Consider the following 16,828-nt stretch of genomic DNA (forward strand, 5'->3'; position numbering starts at 1 on the left):
TTACGAAAATGCCGTTATGATTTTCAGGTTTATCGATACTAGGAAGCAGCCTGTGATGACAAAAGGCTGAAATAATACGGGTGTATTCATAGAACGGGCTAAAAATAAAATCTTGTCACACTCCAGAAAAATAGCATATAATTTACTTATTGGTATATGAATCAGTTTGCATAATACTTGATGTCTACCTTTATTTTTTATTATAGATAACAGATCAGCAAGTGTATAATTTATACGATGTTTAATACGTTGATTACGGTTTTTACGTTTACAATGAGACTTATTATTTCCTAGTCGTTAATCGACAATATTAATGACATCGATAGAAGTTTTAGATGATATGTTCCCCTGTCCCAATATTTTGTCATTGGGACCGAGAGGATAAGCTGTTTGAAGTCTTTTTATCCAAAATAGTTCGCTAACTTCACGGAATTTTTCAAATTGCTTGTGTGATTGTCCTGGTTGTTTCTGAACGGTTTCAAGTGGTTGGAATTTTTTTAAATTTTAGATTGTGATTAAGCTTATCTAAATGTTGGTATATCAAACTTTTGAATTTTTTAGGTCTTCGAAAGCGGTGAAGGTACTCTTGATTTCTTCTGTAATATTCTGGTCCCGTCTGTCCCACATATTGAATACCAATTTTGAGCATACATCTTCAAATTACTCTGAAAGCACATATGCTCCATTTTTTCATTTTATTTATTAAAAATGATTACAAACAGGAATAAAAAGAAGGGGCGGTGGGTAAGACAAATTAAGAGAGAAAAGACTAGAAAATATGCATGTATATGTGACGATAAAAAACACAAAAAAAACCCAACTCGAATCATTGCACAGTGTATGCAATCATGCCAATTGCTTGTCTTAATTTTGTAAAGTATCATAAGTAGGAATTTGATATATTAAGGTTACTAAATATATATAATTGTTCAGTATGATGTGACCATTTTTTAAACATAATTTTTATTTGATTCATACTTTAAATCTGATATTAATATTTAACTCATCACTTTTTGTGTTTATACATATAACATATTTGATTTATTGATTTATTATACTTTTATAAGCGATATGAACAGATAAGTGTTGTATTGATTCATTATAATTGACATCTAAAGTCTGTCAGTTGTATATATAATATTTATTTTTGTTATGAATGAATCCAAAGACTTCACCAGGAGATTGATAATTTTCACCAGGAGGACCCTTGAAATAAAAATATCAGTAGATATTTTTCTCCATACCTTCTCTTTTAGTTAAGAAAGGGAATGATAAACACCTTCTACGTGGACTTTAATGTTGTCTCAACAGTGTGGCATTAATTATATATGTACTCCCCAGACAAATATGTTAAGTATATGCAAGAAAGAATACTCGCATAAAGATCTATATAGTAATATATTATACAAATCCTTGCCTCGCATTGTGTTTGAAATATGAAACATTCGCCTCTTTTTTTCTTTCCCAATAACCTACCGCATTAAGAGAATGCCATTCTATAATTAAAGAATAAAATTAACTTTCAGATAGGAGTAATTTCCTGAATATGCATGCGTGATATTATCAGAAACAAAAGCGCTAGCATGTTTTTATTTTTCATAGAACATAGAACAAGTTACCACCAGCAATATCATTTCAAACACTTTTAGTTGTTTATAGAAAAGTTAGTCAGCTTATTGAGAATTGCTGAACGGTTGTACAATTTTTAGTGAAACTAAAAAACGAGATTATTTTTATGATTAAGCTTACAACAACGGACGTGTATTTCTGATTTTCATGTTGTTAAATGAAAGGAAAACATTTTTCAGTGTGAGTTCAGCAGTTTTTATGGAGTAAACGGTATCTTTAACCATATGTAAAGTCATGGCAGGATTTTTAGTTTGGGGACTTGTTCTACAAAAAATGTACAGGCTTAATCATATGGGAACACTGCATGAAATGATGCATTTATTAGAAAATTAAATCCATATAAAAGCTAGTATATATTTAAAATTTCAAAATTTATCATTAGTATAATCCATTTGTAAATATCTTATTTACACCGTATTTACTTTAGGTTTAATATAACCAATAAACTTTTAAGAATAAACACAATTTATATATACTTTTAAAGTTGTATAAATCTAGAATTTATTTTCTTTTAAATTGCAGTAAACCTCTTTAAATGATAAATTCAGATTTACGGAAAATTTAAGTAAATTTTTTGGAATTAGAAATTTAAATAAAATTGAGAATGGAATTGGGGAATATGTCAAAGAGACAACAACCCGACCAAAGAGTAGACAACAACCGAAAACCACCAATGGGTCTTCAATGCAGCGAGAAAATCTCGCACCCGGAGGTGGTCCTCAGCTAGCCCCTAAATAAAATTGAGTGCTAGTTCAGTGAAAAGACGTCACACTAAACTCCAAAACATATAAATGAACTAGAATTAAAAAAAACCATACAAGACTAACAAAGGCCAGAGGCTCCTGACTTGGGACAGGCGCAAAAATGCGGCGGGGTTAAACATATTTTGTGAGATCTCAACCCTCCCCTATACCTCTAGTCAATGCAGAAAAAAGAAACACATAGCAATACGCACAGTAAAACGCAGTTTAAAAAAAGTCCGAGTCCGATGTCAGAATAGGTAACAAAAGAAACTAAGCAAAATGACAATGATACATAGATGAACAAAGGACTACTAGCAGTTACTGAGATGCCAGCTCCAAACCTCAATTAAACTGATTGAAAGATTATGTCTTCATCATATGAAAATCAGGTACAATCCCTCCCGTTGGGGGTTTAGTATCATACCATCATAAAATATATGAGAAGAATATAACCCGTATCATGCCAACAACTGGTTTTAGAATAAATGAGTTTATTTCCGATGCAAAGACCCTATGAGTGAATCAATATTAATACCAAAATATGCAATCCTTAATGACTTTACAACAGTATCGTAACTATATCCTTTCCGAATAAGTCTGTTTAAAGGTTTAGTTAGCTTTTGAGGTGAATACCGACATGTTTGTGCTTTGTAAAGAATATTACCATAAAATATTGGATGTGAAATACCTGAACGTATAAGTTGTCTGCATGTTGATTTATATTTACGAATGATGTCCTTGTACCGATGATAAAATTTAATAAATGTTTTGACTAGTTTGTGATATCGAAAGCCATGGTGTAATTATTATTCAGAAAAACAGAGATTTCTTTCATTGAAATCAAATACGTTGTTACATACACGAGCGAATCGAACAAGTTGAGATGTACACCATAAGATGGCGACAAGGGAACGTCACCATCTAAAAATGGATAATTAACAATAGGAAATGAAAAATCATCTCTGTTATCATAAATTTTGGTATTTAGTTTCCCGTTAAAGATAAAGATATCAAGATCCAGGAAAGGGCAGTGTTCATTTTTATTATTAGCTTTATTTAAAGTCAGTTCGGCAGGATAACTCTCTTTAGTGTACATACTGAAGTCGTCATTATTGAGAGCCAATATATCATCTAAATATCTGAAAGTGTTATTAAATTATTGAATCAGATGTTGTTTCGATGGGTTTTGCTGATTTTAGTCATAAATTGTAACTCATAACAATACAGAAACAGGTCCGCAATAAGTGGTGCACAGTTAGTCCCCATGGGAATTCCGATAATCTGACGATATACGGAATCTGCATAGCGAACAAAAATGTTATCTAGTAAAATTTCAAGGGCAGTTATAGTATCAAAGCAGGTCCAATTGACATAGTTCTTTTGTTTGTTGTTACTAATAAATGAACTAAAAGAATTTGAACATATATATTCGCATTCCGACTTTTTAAAGCATAACACATGTCTTTATTTTTCTGATTCAAACCATTTACTTTGAACTAAATTTAAAGTTTACAAATGCAATAATTAAAATAAACTTTTTATATACTAAATTAAATATTGCAAAAATGTTTATAAATTTGAAAATTATTCATATGCAATTGCCATTAAATTCAATATTTATATTAATTTATTACCCGCAATAAACTATTCCAAATGTTCTAAGTAACTTTTTTTCTTCCTTTTTTTGTTAGTTAATTCGTTTTTGGTTTTTTTTTTCGATTGCTATAAGCGTTTAAAGGGGGAAGAAAGGGCGTATGCAAATACGTTGATAGTTTGATGATTTACAAATCTACAAGATTCACAATTAACACGATTGTTTGTATTTTTATAGAGATGATTAAGACGTTACGCACGATACTGGTTATACCTGACGTTACATTAAAATAACGTCGAAATACACTTTTTGACTGACGTTTTATCCAAGTCGCTTGAACGTATGAATTTATGTTTGTCACGATTGTCCCCCCATTCGTTTTTACCTCTTTAAAGCATTCCCTACATGTACATTTATATATTTTCATATATTATTGGTTTCTATAACTACTGTTTCTTTTTAGGGATAAATACTGATTAATAAATTTCTAGCATTTTATTTCATTAATACATTCTAAAACATTTAAATGTGTTTCTTCTGTGATTCGAATGACATTGTTTGCGGTTACTTCCGAACAAATATAGACCACTGACGCAGCAGGTACAACCGCTTTCCTGTTCACAAGACGATATTGAAAAGGCGAGTTCGTTTTGTTGTAATATAGACCACGAAACACAGGTGTCCCCGCAGGGAGTAAAGATCCCCAAGAATCCGTTGTGTCAATGCGTAACGTTTCCATGCTTTTCTCTACTTTCAGTATGTAGTACTCATCCTCATCGTCGTCAGTATATAACGCAACTAATTGACCAACCGAAACTAATTCTTGCAAAGACACTTGTTCATTTTCTTCATTTTCTTGTGCATCCGCTCTGTATTCTCGCTTCATTTCCCATTCAGTATAACCACCAGTTTTTATCGAATTAGAACACTGGTCATAAATGTGATGACAACAGTTTACACAGAAACAAGACAATTCACTGATATTTATCAATCCTTTAGCAGAATCACGACTAGCTCTTACTTGGTGAAGAGATCGAATGCTAGGCACCGGCTTAAAAGACAGTCTGTTGTCACGGTGAATCGTTTCCGCATATCGGAATATTCTTCTCTTACAATGTGACCTCGGTTGTGTTAGAAATGAATTCGCGTATTCATAGAGATCTTTTGCTGTCCTTATCTGAGTCTGTCCGCGTAAAATGGCACAGTCGGCTTGTCTCTTAATAATTCCTCCAGCAGCGTCTTGTGGTCCTAAAATGCACAGATAAGTTTTTTATGTCAACTGCATGACATTGGACCTTACCATTTTACCGCGTTCAAGGTTTATGATTTTTACAATAGTAACAATACCGAAAGTCACGAGAAATATAAGAGATACATTGAATACCCTACAGCGACTGCCAAGATGAAGAACAGAAATAAAAGCCCTGTTCCTTGATTTATTTTTGTGTCAGGTGTAATTTAGTCCGACGCACATGTTTTATCAAAATACATTTATTTCAAATTCGATATAATAAAAAAAACATGTAAAAAAAAAACTTTCTAGAATAATGTTTTCAAACATTAACCCATAATGTGACGGATTGAAAGAAAACAGTTTACCGATAATGTGAATACCCGACCGCTTTTAAAATATTTACATTTTACACAAATAACTCATAAATATTCAATCAAAAGCTAAATAATATGTATTCCATTGTACTTGAAAATGTGAGAAAAATCATTAAATCTGTGTCCAAGATATCTAGCGTAGAGACTGACAGACGGACTGACATTCAACTGTATTTAAAGGCAATCATAGTAGTAAGTTCAAGGATAATAAACTAAATTATTATAAATACCTTTTGCATGGGAAGTTTCGAAGAAATTTCTTGTGAAATGTTGATATCCAAAGTCGTCGCTTGTTTGACTAATATCTCCGAAACAGTGTCTGCTCTTATACTGGGCTGCACACCCGTCAGTAAACTCGTGCATTGTTTCTACTGAATATGAAATCGACTGTAAATATTCCGCTATATAATTTCGGACTTGGTGAACAAAGTATTGATCATGAACTAAGTCTGGGCTTATAACGAAAAATTGTTCCGTGATAATTTCAGGAAAGTCTTCTAAACTATCAACACCATCGTATTCTAGCAATGCATATCTATGTAGAATAGTAACATGGACCGACACTCCGGTTTTTTGAAAGTAAGCACTTTGAATCTCAGTAAGCTCGGAACACCTGTAATTTTCACTAAAGTCATGCACACAAACACATTGCTTTTCTGGGAGATTTCTAACAAGATTTTGAAATTGTTCATTTTGCCATGTAGCTCTGTGCTGATGCACTGGAAAAGTTTCAATTAGTTTTCTGAAATATGAAAACAATTCACCAACTTGACTTTCTTTTTTCACGAGCATTAGTTTCTTTATGGTTTTGTTCCCTTTAACATTAACGCTTACATTTTCAAACTTTTCCCACTTTACAAATTCCGCAGTGTCAGATACATCAAGTTCACAAGGCAGAAATTCAAGATTTTAACTCCACAATCGGAACAGTTTCTTTTAAGGCACTGTAAATTGTGTGAACCATCAACTTTTTCGCATAATGTTGCATTAACGACATCAGATATTGAATCGTTCACAGGAGTAGAATAGCATTCATTCGGTTCATTTTCTATCAAAAGTTTCTTTCGGAATTCCATACACGATTTAAAGACAGTTTTACATTCTACATGGTACTTGCAGCAACATGTTTGTCTATCCTTAGGTCGGACGGGTCGCACAAAGTAGGGTTTGCACCTTTCGAACATTCTTTGAGCTATTTTAATAGAGGGGTTTTTCTCCGATAAAGTCCAAATACACATCGGTCTGTGTTTTTTCTAGTATGTGTGTCATGTGGCTTGAATAAGTTTTCGGACCAATGCAGACCCTTTTGATATCTGCCTTGTTACCAGTCGGACGAGAAATACCAGGCTTACACCAGAACTCATAAATACGTTTCTTCGTGTCAGGTGTTATTGCATCTGATCTAGTTTTTCTATTTGTGTAAGTCCAGCTTGATTTTTCAGATTTAAGTATTCTTGTTCTAATTGCATGACCACGGCTAACTCTTCTTACCGGTAATCCCAATTTCATAGCCAGTTTCTTTCTGCATTTATTGTCACTGATTTTTCACCACTTACTGATGAAATAATAACATTCATCGTTTTCAAAGAGTCATCCGATCTTTTCCTCTTACAGTTGTCAATAACTGTTTTTAAATCTTCCGTCAAGGCTTTTGATGTTTTGTGTTCTTCTATTTCCTCTGGCGAAGAAATCACTTCAGAAGATTGCAGTTTTCTCACAGTCGGCGAGTTCGAATTTTGCAAGTATGCGACCATGGTTGTCACCCGCCTGTCTGGGCTCTTTGGTAGGGCCAGTTTCAGTTTCTTCGATGCCCGATGTTTTTCTGTTCTATTCTCGAAAGTATTTCGCATATATAAATCCTCGTTTTGCCTTTGATCATTGATATTTTCTTCACGTTTTCTCTTTCTATATTTCCGTTTTCTCTCCGTTTCTTTGACCCGTCTCATCTGTTCTTTCTCTTGTTTCTCTCTATATTGTCTTTGGCGTACTGCCTCATCTGATAAAGTAAATAAATAAATAAATAAATAAATAAATAAATAATCTTTATTTCAAGAGGATAATCCCATTAGTTAAAACTAATCTTCCTGAGAGTCCTCAAAATGATAATAACATATTTATAAGTACATACAATATTATAATGATATATTATACACAATATACAATTGTATCTAGATAATAATGAAAAAGCATATTAATTTGCACAATTGATGAAAAATTTGTAACATTTTGTTTTAAAAGATACAAGTGTATTACTCATTTTTATTTCATTTGGTAAACTGTTCCATATTTGAGAACCTGAATATGTAAATGTTTTCTTTAAAAAGTTTGTTTTTGGTTTCGGAAGATTTAATAGTTTTTCATCAGCCGAACGTAAATTATAATTCTGATTACCAATAAAATGAAAGTCTTCTTGTAAATAGTTAGGAACCATATCATTTAATGATTTCAATACAAGTATTGCCTTTTGATATTGAATGCGTTTTTCCACATTTAACCAGTTTAAACTATTAAACAACAAACTGGATGATGTCACTATGTCAGCTTCTACTATAACCCTAGCAGATTTCTTTAATAACTTATTAAGTTTATTTATTCCACTTTCATAGCAACTTCCCCATATATTGCAACAATAATCAAACAATGGCAGAATATAAGCATTAAAATAAATAATACGTATATGCATAGGTAAATATTTTCTTATCTTTTTTAATAAATTGATTCTATTTGATATTGTACATGACATTTTATCTATTTGCTCATTCCAATTTAGGTTTTTGTCGATATATAAACCGAGAAGTTTTTCACAATCTACATTCTCTATTTGTTCATCTGATATTTTGATATCTAAACTGTTCCCAGTTGAATAAAGCCTCTGTTTTGAACTAATAATCATTGATTTACACTTTTTGGCATTTAGTTTCATACAATTTTGCGAACACCAGTTTTCAATTACATGAATATCATTTTGAAGGTTAGCAGTTAACTGAAGTACATTATTACCTTTACTATGTAATGTAGAATCATCTGCATATAAATCTATTAATGAATTTTTTATGTTCAGTGGTAAATCATTGATATATAAAATAAATAACAGAAGGCCAAGGATAGAGCCTTGTGGTACACCAGTTTTTATGCATTTAGTATTAGACATGACGTTATTGACCTTAACTTTATGACTTCGTTCAAACAAGTATGACTTAAACCAGTCTAGTGTACAGTTTGAAACATTATAATATTCAAGCTTTTTTAATAAAATAATATGATTAACCAGATCAAAAGCTTTCTTAAAATCTAAAAATATAACTCCGTTTATTTCTCCATTATCTATATTTGCTGACCATTCATCTACTAATTTGTTGTGCAGTTGTGCACGAATGTTTAGGTCTGAAACCTGACTGTGTAGTATTAAGAAGGTCATTACTAAATATATATACAAACTATCAGCTATATGTCGTTCTATGATTTTGGAGAGACAAGGCAATACTGCTATTGGTCTATAATTATCAGGATTACAAGCATCGCCACTTTTAAAAATTGGGCAAACTCTTGCAGTTTTAAAAATACTTGGAAATTTACCACATTTGATGCTTAGATTAAATAAATATGTTAAAGCTGGTGCAATGACATCGCTGCACATACTCAAAATATTTGGTCCAACATCATCTAAACCAGTTGCTTTAGACTTGTCAAGTTTTTTTAAATACATTTTTACATCTCAAATACTCATTTCTGGTATAATGAATTTTTCACTACCCTTTGTAACTTTGATTTCACAAATTTGTTGAGTACATCGAAACTTGGACCTTCATCATTATTACATAATTTGTTATCAACTATACCTTCAGCAATATTTGTGAAATGCACATTAAATGTATTTGCTATATCAACATCATTTTGAATTACACCCTTTTTATATTCCAAATGCGTGATATTATTATGTAATTTTTTTGGATTTAGACTTTTGACATACTTCCAGATAGTTTTACTATCTTTACAATTTGAGATAGCATTTTGGAAATAATTTTTCTTTGTCTGTTCTACTAAAAATGTGACCTTATTACGCCAAATTTTATAATTATATATATCCCCAATTCTATGAAAATAATCTCTTTGGTGTCTAGTGCTATTTATATCAGAAGTCCACCACTCTGGTTGTTGAGTATTTTTCACCCTTTTAATTTTCTTAGGAGCATGCTTGTCTAGGGTGCTCAGAAATAGATTATACCAATAATTAGCTGCTTCATCAACATATCCAATCGATTCAATGAGATGAAAAGGAGTATTTGTTAAATTTTCAATAAATTTATTTTTATCAAATTGTTTGAATGATCTATATTCTATGGACAAATGCTCCATTTTTGATATTTTTGGGTTAATTTTCTTGTTTCGCAAACAGGATAATGATCACTGACAGCATAACTAGGCACATTTACTTCTGTAATATGGTCTACATCGGTAGTATAAATATGGTCTATAGTAGTTACACATTTATCTGTTACTCTTGTGGGTTTATGTACAATTTGTTGTAAACTATACAAATTAATACAGTCCTTCCATTTTTGATTTCCGACAACTGTATGATCTATATGTGAATAGTTTATATTGAAATCTCCTAAAAGTATAATTTCTTTATTTTCTGCTGACGCTTTTTCTATTTCTTTTTCAACTGAATCAATCCAAGATTGCAATGAACTCGGTGGACGATAAAAAATGCCTATTAAAATAGAGTTTGTGTTTGGAAAAATAATTTCAATCCATAAAGATTCAATACTACCTATTGCTAAATCGATTCTTCTCTGGTGACATACACTATTTCGTATGTACGCAATCACACCTTCGCCATCATTAATAGCGTTTCTATCTTTTCTTTCTATTTAAAAGCATACTCGTTTTCCTTTAGATTTCTATTTCTGTAATAAGATTCAAGCCTTTGTTCTCGTCGCTTTTGAAGCTTTTCTTGTTTGTACCGTTCAAGTCCTTCCTTAGATGACATCCTTTTTTTTTCACTGAAATAATTATGAAAGTTTTATTATATAATTTATTTTAGATCCGATTAGGACAGATTTACGATGACAAAAAATAAATACAAATACAAACACTTGCAGATAATCTTGAATAGTTTAATAATATCCGATTGATTTTCACAGATAATGTAATCTTCAAATTATTAGGAGCGAATTTGTTTCTCGCTTCTGAATAGACTAATTTATTTATTCAAATCAGGGGCCCTCGAAAGGCCATACAATGCATACATTAATCATTTTGACAATTATCAACAACAAAAAACGTCTGTAACGTTACGTGTAACTTTCAAAAACGGAGTTCCATGTATGTGACATTTTATTGGACATGCGGTTTTGTTTGTAATTTGTGCAAACCTGGGCGCATTGTCATGTTTCAAGGCTCAAAATGCGAAAAAAGGTTTGTACTTTTTAAAGCGGTAAATAGAATTGAGGAAATATTCAATAAAACAAATTAATTTAATCTCATTCGACGGATTAGTGCCGAAAAATGTGTGAAAACTGTACTTGTGACAACTTCTAAGACATGAGAAAAATTCCGACCTGTGTAAACCGACGTAACAACAAAGAAAAAAAATAAATGATTTAAAAGGCGAGTCTTTGTACTAAATAATGATACCAATATTGATTAACTTACCAGTATTCTGTTCATAAAAATCAAGTCCGTAAGTTCGGCTAAAATATTTCCCTGCTTGTGGGACACTTTTTAATATCTCATTCAGGGGCCCATTGCTTCGCTTCTAGTACTGGTTGTGTTCAAATTTTTTGACGTCACAATGCTATGAAGTTGAATGTTGCGCTGCCCGAAAATGGTAACTTTTGGTGAAAAAATCACCAATCTTCGGCACATTTTGCCCAAATATCGGCATCTATTTGTAACGCGGGACAGGAGAAAAATGACGTTATTTTTTAAAATCGTGTTCGATTTATTCACATACACTTGTATTAAAATGTCATTCAAGACTTAAAATAAATTCCCAAGACATTCAGCTTTAATTTGATGTAAAATTTATATGTTTTCCAGTAGCAACGACAATAAAGTGACCAATTGTTGCTTATGACACGGTATTTTTTCTTGAGTGTGACCAGTTCCGTGTGTAACGTTTAAGCGATAATTAGGCCATAACATTATGCACAAATTTGCTGTACCATTGGCTGTAAAAGTTTCAAGCCTATTATCTTCAGGTGTATCATGACTTGCTACATGCCTTAATGTCATTGATCGTTTTTTGTTCCGTAATGAGGTAAAACGAAAAGAGCTGCATTTTGCTACACATATTCTAAACGTTTAAAAACGAAAAAAAGACACCGACACTTTGACTCAGCAAAAGGTAATTCAATCAGTAATCAGAAGACTCTGGACTATGAATCTTAGAATAGACTGCCCTGAGAATATTTTCACATGTCGATTGAGCTATAATAAGCAAACAATTAGGATAACGAAATTGCAACGATAAACACCAACATCGAGCAGCACACCTATATCATAGTCCCGATACTCAAGAAGTACATTTTGCAATCTAAAACTCAGAAATTATATTTTTCTTATTTACACAAGAAGCCCCGGGAAACAAGCGATTCCGTTAATTATTTACAAGTAGAAATAATAACGTCAAAACATTTTATGTGGTCATATTCTTTATGAATACACATTTAAATAGCTACATGTGTGAAGAAGTGTTACATATTTGGGTTCTCACATTCTGATCAAACCTTATTTTAATAAATAGAAATCTAGGCAAACTGAACACGTGTTCTTTATATTTCTATATTTATTTTTTACTTAAAATTTACGAAGATTTCTTTTTTTTCGAGCAGTCAGCGTATTGATGACATGTTCATTATTCGCCTTCCCCTGTTCCTCTTGAGAAGGGACATCCACGATTAGCAAATCTATTTATAAAAACCACGAATATAAATGTAATGAATTTTGTGAATTGATTTATAGCTTTAGGGAAAAAAATAATAAGACAAAATTAAACAAATGAATAACAAATCATAATCATACACATGGTACATTTCATTTAACAATAAATATATACATTATTGAAAGAATACTTGAAACAAATGTTTACAAAAAGTCTTGCTGATTGAAAACATAAAGAAATTGTATATCTGCAACAAACAATTGTGTACAAAAGTGAAAATATGTTTGAGTGCGGCGCGTGCGTGTAAATCCGCATCCCACCAAGCATATAAAATGGTACTTAATTAAAGGAGAATGACCCGTGGTACTTTACATGTTTAGCTGAAACTGAATTAAAACACAATTTAACAAAATAAAACGAGACAGCAACATAAAGTTCAAATTAATTCGTCGTTATAAGTTAAACAAGTCCATATACATGCCAAAATGTTTATAAGTACAATCATGTATCTGAAATGACTGATGGTCAAAACTCCATATCACCTTAGCCAAACATCCACTCCAGTCCCTTGGCCTTTTTGGTACACGGTCTATCTGATGGCTCCCCGACTGTTCTTTTGGATTTTAATCTCTTCCCCTGAGCATTTAACGTACGATCGTACTTTCTATCCAAACGCTGTATCAGCTGTTTAAACTCTGTCGAGTCCTACGTCAGAGGACGTGTAACGAAGATAGAATCGTCCTCAGAATCAGAATCTTATGAGGACATGGTTTCAATCTCCAATGCCTTCATGAATCTTTCCTCCTCCTATGGGGCAATTTTTCTTTCTTTTAGGGTTCTTCTTTGGTTGATAAGTTTCTAAAAAAAAAAATCAAGACACATATGTATACCTTAAATGTTAAACTCAAAAGATGGTGCAATAAGAATTCAAGTAAATACCACATGATGTATAATTTGGATTGTTTCCCTTGCATTACTATCAAAAACGAAATTGAAATCGCTATAAATAACGAATAATTGAATATTGGTACCTTGTACAGTTGTTTTCGTATACAGCATAGGCGTATCATGGGGGTCCCTTAACTCGGATTAAAAAAAAACTGGGGGATTTAAGGGTAAAATGGGTCCGCCACCTTTAACAGATTGAAAAAAAACGCATTCCTTTTATTCCGAAAAATCCGGACCCGTCTCTGAGTAAGCGATTTGTTAAAATGATAATTTTCTCATTTACAAAAAAAAATATATACAGATGAAAACCATGAACCATGAACCATACTATATGGGAAAGTTACATTAACCTTCAAATCTCTTAATCAAACCGCCTACAACAAATTGATTACGTTTAATTCATTTGAACTCTGGTGGATAGTTGTCTAATTTAAAAGCATCACACATCTCCTTACTGTTATATAAGTTACAATGTGTCTTTGATCAATCTTTATTGAAATTCCTATCTTAAGAATAAATATAACCGATGTTTATTCCTAATCCAGATGACTAAAAATATCTCAAGTGTTAATTCAGCACATACCCTGTGTTTTCGGCAATAGAGAACCATTTTTCTATTGTGTTCTTCCTTTTTCCCTGTTAACTCCATTATCTCCTTCTGTTTAATAGAATTGGAGTACGTTTCAATCCCACCTGCAGAACAAAAATAACTATGTGAAAATATCAAACCTAAAATTAATACTTCACTGCTAAAGCCTAAATGAACTAAAAAAAAAACAAAACAACAGAATAACGCCTCGAAACCCTGTACAGTTTGAATGATAGGTCCATACATGTTACTCATTGATAAACAAACTAAGGAGGGTTGGGATCCTGCTAACATGTTTAACCCCGCCACATGCTGTATGTATGTGCCTGTCCCAAGTCAGGAGCCTGTGATTCAGTGGTTGTCGTTTGTTTAAGTGTTACATATTTGTTTTTCGTTCATGTTTTGTACATAAATTAGACCGTTAGTTTTCTCGTTTGAATTGTTATACATTGTCATTTCGAGGCCTTTTATAGCTGACTATGCGGTATGGGCTTTGCTCATTGTTGAAGGCTGTACGGTGACCTATAGTTGTTAATTTCTGTGGCATTTGGTCTCTAGTGGAGAGTTGTCTCATTGGCAATCATACCACATTTTATTTTTTTATATGAATTTTGATTTTAATTCTAAAATGTATAGATATAACCACCAATGAAATGATATCAGATATATACATATATATCGTGTGTACAATTGTTTCGTAAAAAAACACTCCAAATCTTTAATTTTATAATTGAAGATTTTTTTTCAAAGTTAAGACGCAAACAACGCTTTCAAAAACAGCTTTGGAAAAATTCTCAATGATATTCGAACATGCATATACTGAGAAAAGATATGGGTGTCAACCCATGACAAAAGTGAGTACATAAACTTGAAAAAAAAGGAAAGGACCGGCGCTTCTATTGCTGTTAACCATCTCGGCATCACAGTGATGCCTTCAACACGGAGCTACCCGATTCTGAAGCAAAATCTCAACTAACTTCAAGTTTGAAATGGACCTTTTTTACCAAATGACGGTCACGTGCCACAACTCAGAATTGAAAAAAAAGCGATAAAGTAATGACAAATAATCAATTCAGGCAAACAAACAAATCGGATACTGTAATAAATTGGCGCGATAATCACGCTGAAGTGTGCAAAAATGCAAACATTTCTCAGACAAGTAATGTATACATGTAACAGTAATAGGCATATAGAGATATGTTCTTAATAACTTGATAGGAAAATACGGGACGGCCATTTGATATTCTTGGAAGATTTTTGGGGATGATCAAGTCATTCTTTTTGCTTTTTACTAAGCGCGTTTATTTGATATTGTGTTTGTTTGTTTTTGTTTGGTTTTTTATTTTTTTTTGGGGGGTTGGGGGTCGTTTGAAAAAAAACGTTATTCCCAATTCACCATATAATCATAAGTTTAAGAAAACAGAACAAGTGAAAAACGCATTGGATAGGTAACTTTGATCCTCTAACGACTGTTAAAAAACATAAGTATAAGTGCTTCAGCAATAGATGTACTTACACCTGATCACACCCTCTTCAACAGTTTGATGCTGGCCCTTCACATAAATCAAAACAGCCTCTGACATTGCTTTATTTTCTTCAGAATTGCATCTATGAATATAAGAATATGTTCATCATCAATTTCCTTATTCTGGACCTAAACTAATAGTTCGTTTATTATTACTTTAAACATACTTGTAACAGAAAGAAAAAAAATGTGGACTAGTCTTTCTTGTCCTTTAGATTTGAAAAAAGGATTGTCACTATAGGTGCATTAAGGCTGCATACAGGGGACACTGTTAATTGAAAGACGGGCTATACAGTTCATAAAAGACAGAAACGTATACTTGATTTGATAACAAAATAATTAAAAAAAATAACCAACATAACATTATTCCGGACATTGCTATATTTTTTGTTTGGTTTGGCAACATGTAGGTACCGCGATTCCTTGGACGCAATAGAACGACCATAAACAATCGGTATCAACATCATTGAATGAGGAATCGGATGGTATATGATTATTTTTTAACTTTGAATAAATGTGTCAAGTCTAAGCCAGCAATTTCTATGTTTTCTATAAGGAGTGTGCTCTTTCGTCCCACTGCCCAAGCAAGTTCTTAAAAGGCCTTCAGACGTCAAAGCCATCTCGGACTAGGTATTCGATTGTTGTTATAAGATACATGTAATATTCACTTTAGTACTGTACCGGCTGCAGTTTTTGTGGTCCACTTTAACCTTTTTGTTGTTTTGTTGTGTTTGAATCCGTCACGTACAGATTGCTGTAAAAAGTTTAAAGTAAAAATTATTATATATCGAATGATGAGTAATGTATCGAAAAAAAAACGAAAACAAGTATGTTAAATGATTACACTGTATGCATATATTGATAACTAAATATTTGATTGGTTAAGGCTACTAGTATATTCCAATTGACATTAAATAAAACAACTATAAGAAATGAAATACTTTTATATATGCAGGCACGTGAGTCTCATTTTTACTTTTAGTCTGCTTTCCATTTTCTGTTCTTTTTTCCAAACTTTTCAACATTGAAAGGCATTTTCCAACAAGGGCATTTTGTTTGCCAAACAGTTCTTGTAAAAATGTCCTTTGGTTGTCAAATAACTTCTCAAGTGTCTGAAAATACAAATATTTGGATATATTTAAACTATCATTGGTATTATTAATTCACCAATCATGTGTCAATTTAAAGTATTGCACCGTGGATAAGACTTAAACATAATTATGATGTTTGAAAGTTATCTCAAAAACGAATAGCATGAGATCTTAAAAATAATTCATATGACAATATGCACTTCACTTTTATT

At 32.2% G+C, this 16,828-nt stretch overlaps 1 pseudogene; it reads right to left on the bottom strand.

The window, feature by feature from the left end:
* Positions 1-4,446: 4,446 nt before the first annotated feature.
* On the bottom strand, positions 4,447-10,984 carry LOC127711403 (uncharacterized; annotated as a pseudogene).
* Between the last annotated feature and the right edge of the window lie 5,844 nt (positions 10,985-16,828).

The sequence above is a fragment of the Mytilus californianus genome, unplaced genomic scaffold (genome assembly GCF_021869535.1).
Source record: "Mytilus californianus isolate M0D057914Y unplaced genomic scaffold, xbMytCali1.0.p SCAF_8, whole genome shotgun sequence".
NCBI classification, from domain to species: domain Eukaryota; kingdom Metazoa; phylum Mollusca; class Bivalvia; order Mytilida; family Mytilidae; genus Mytilus; species Mytilus californianus.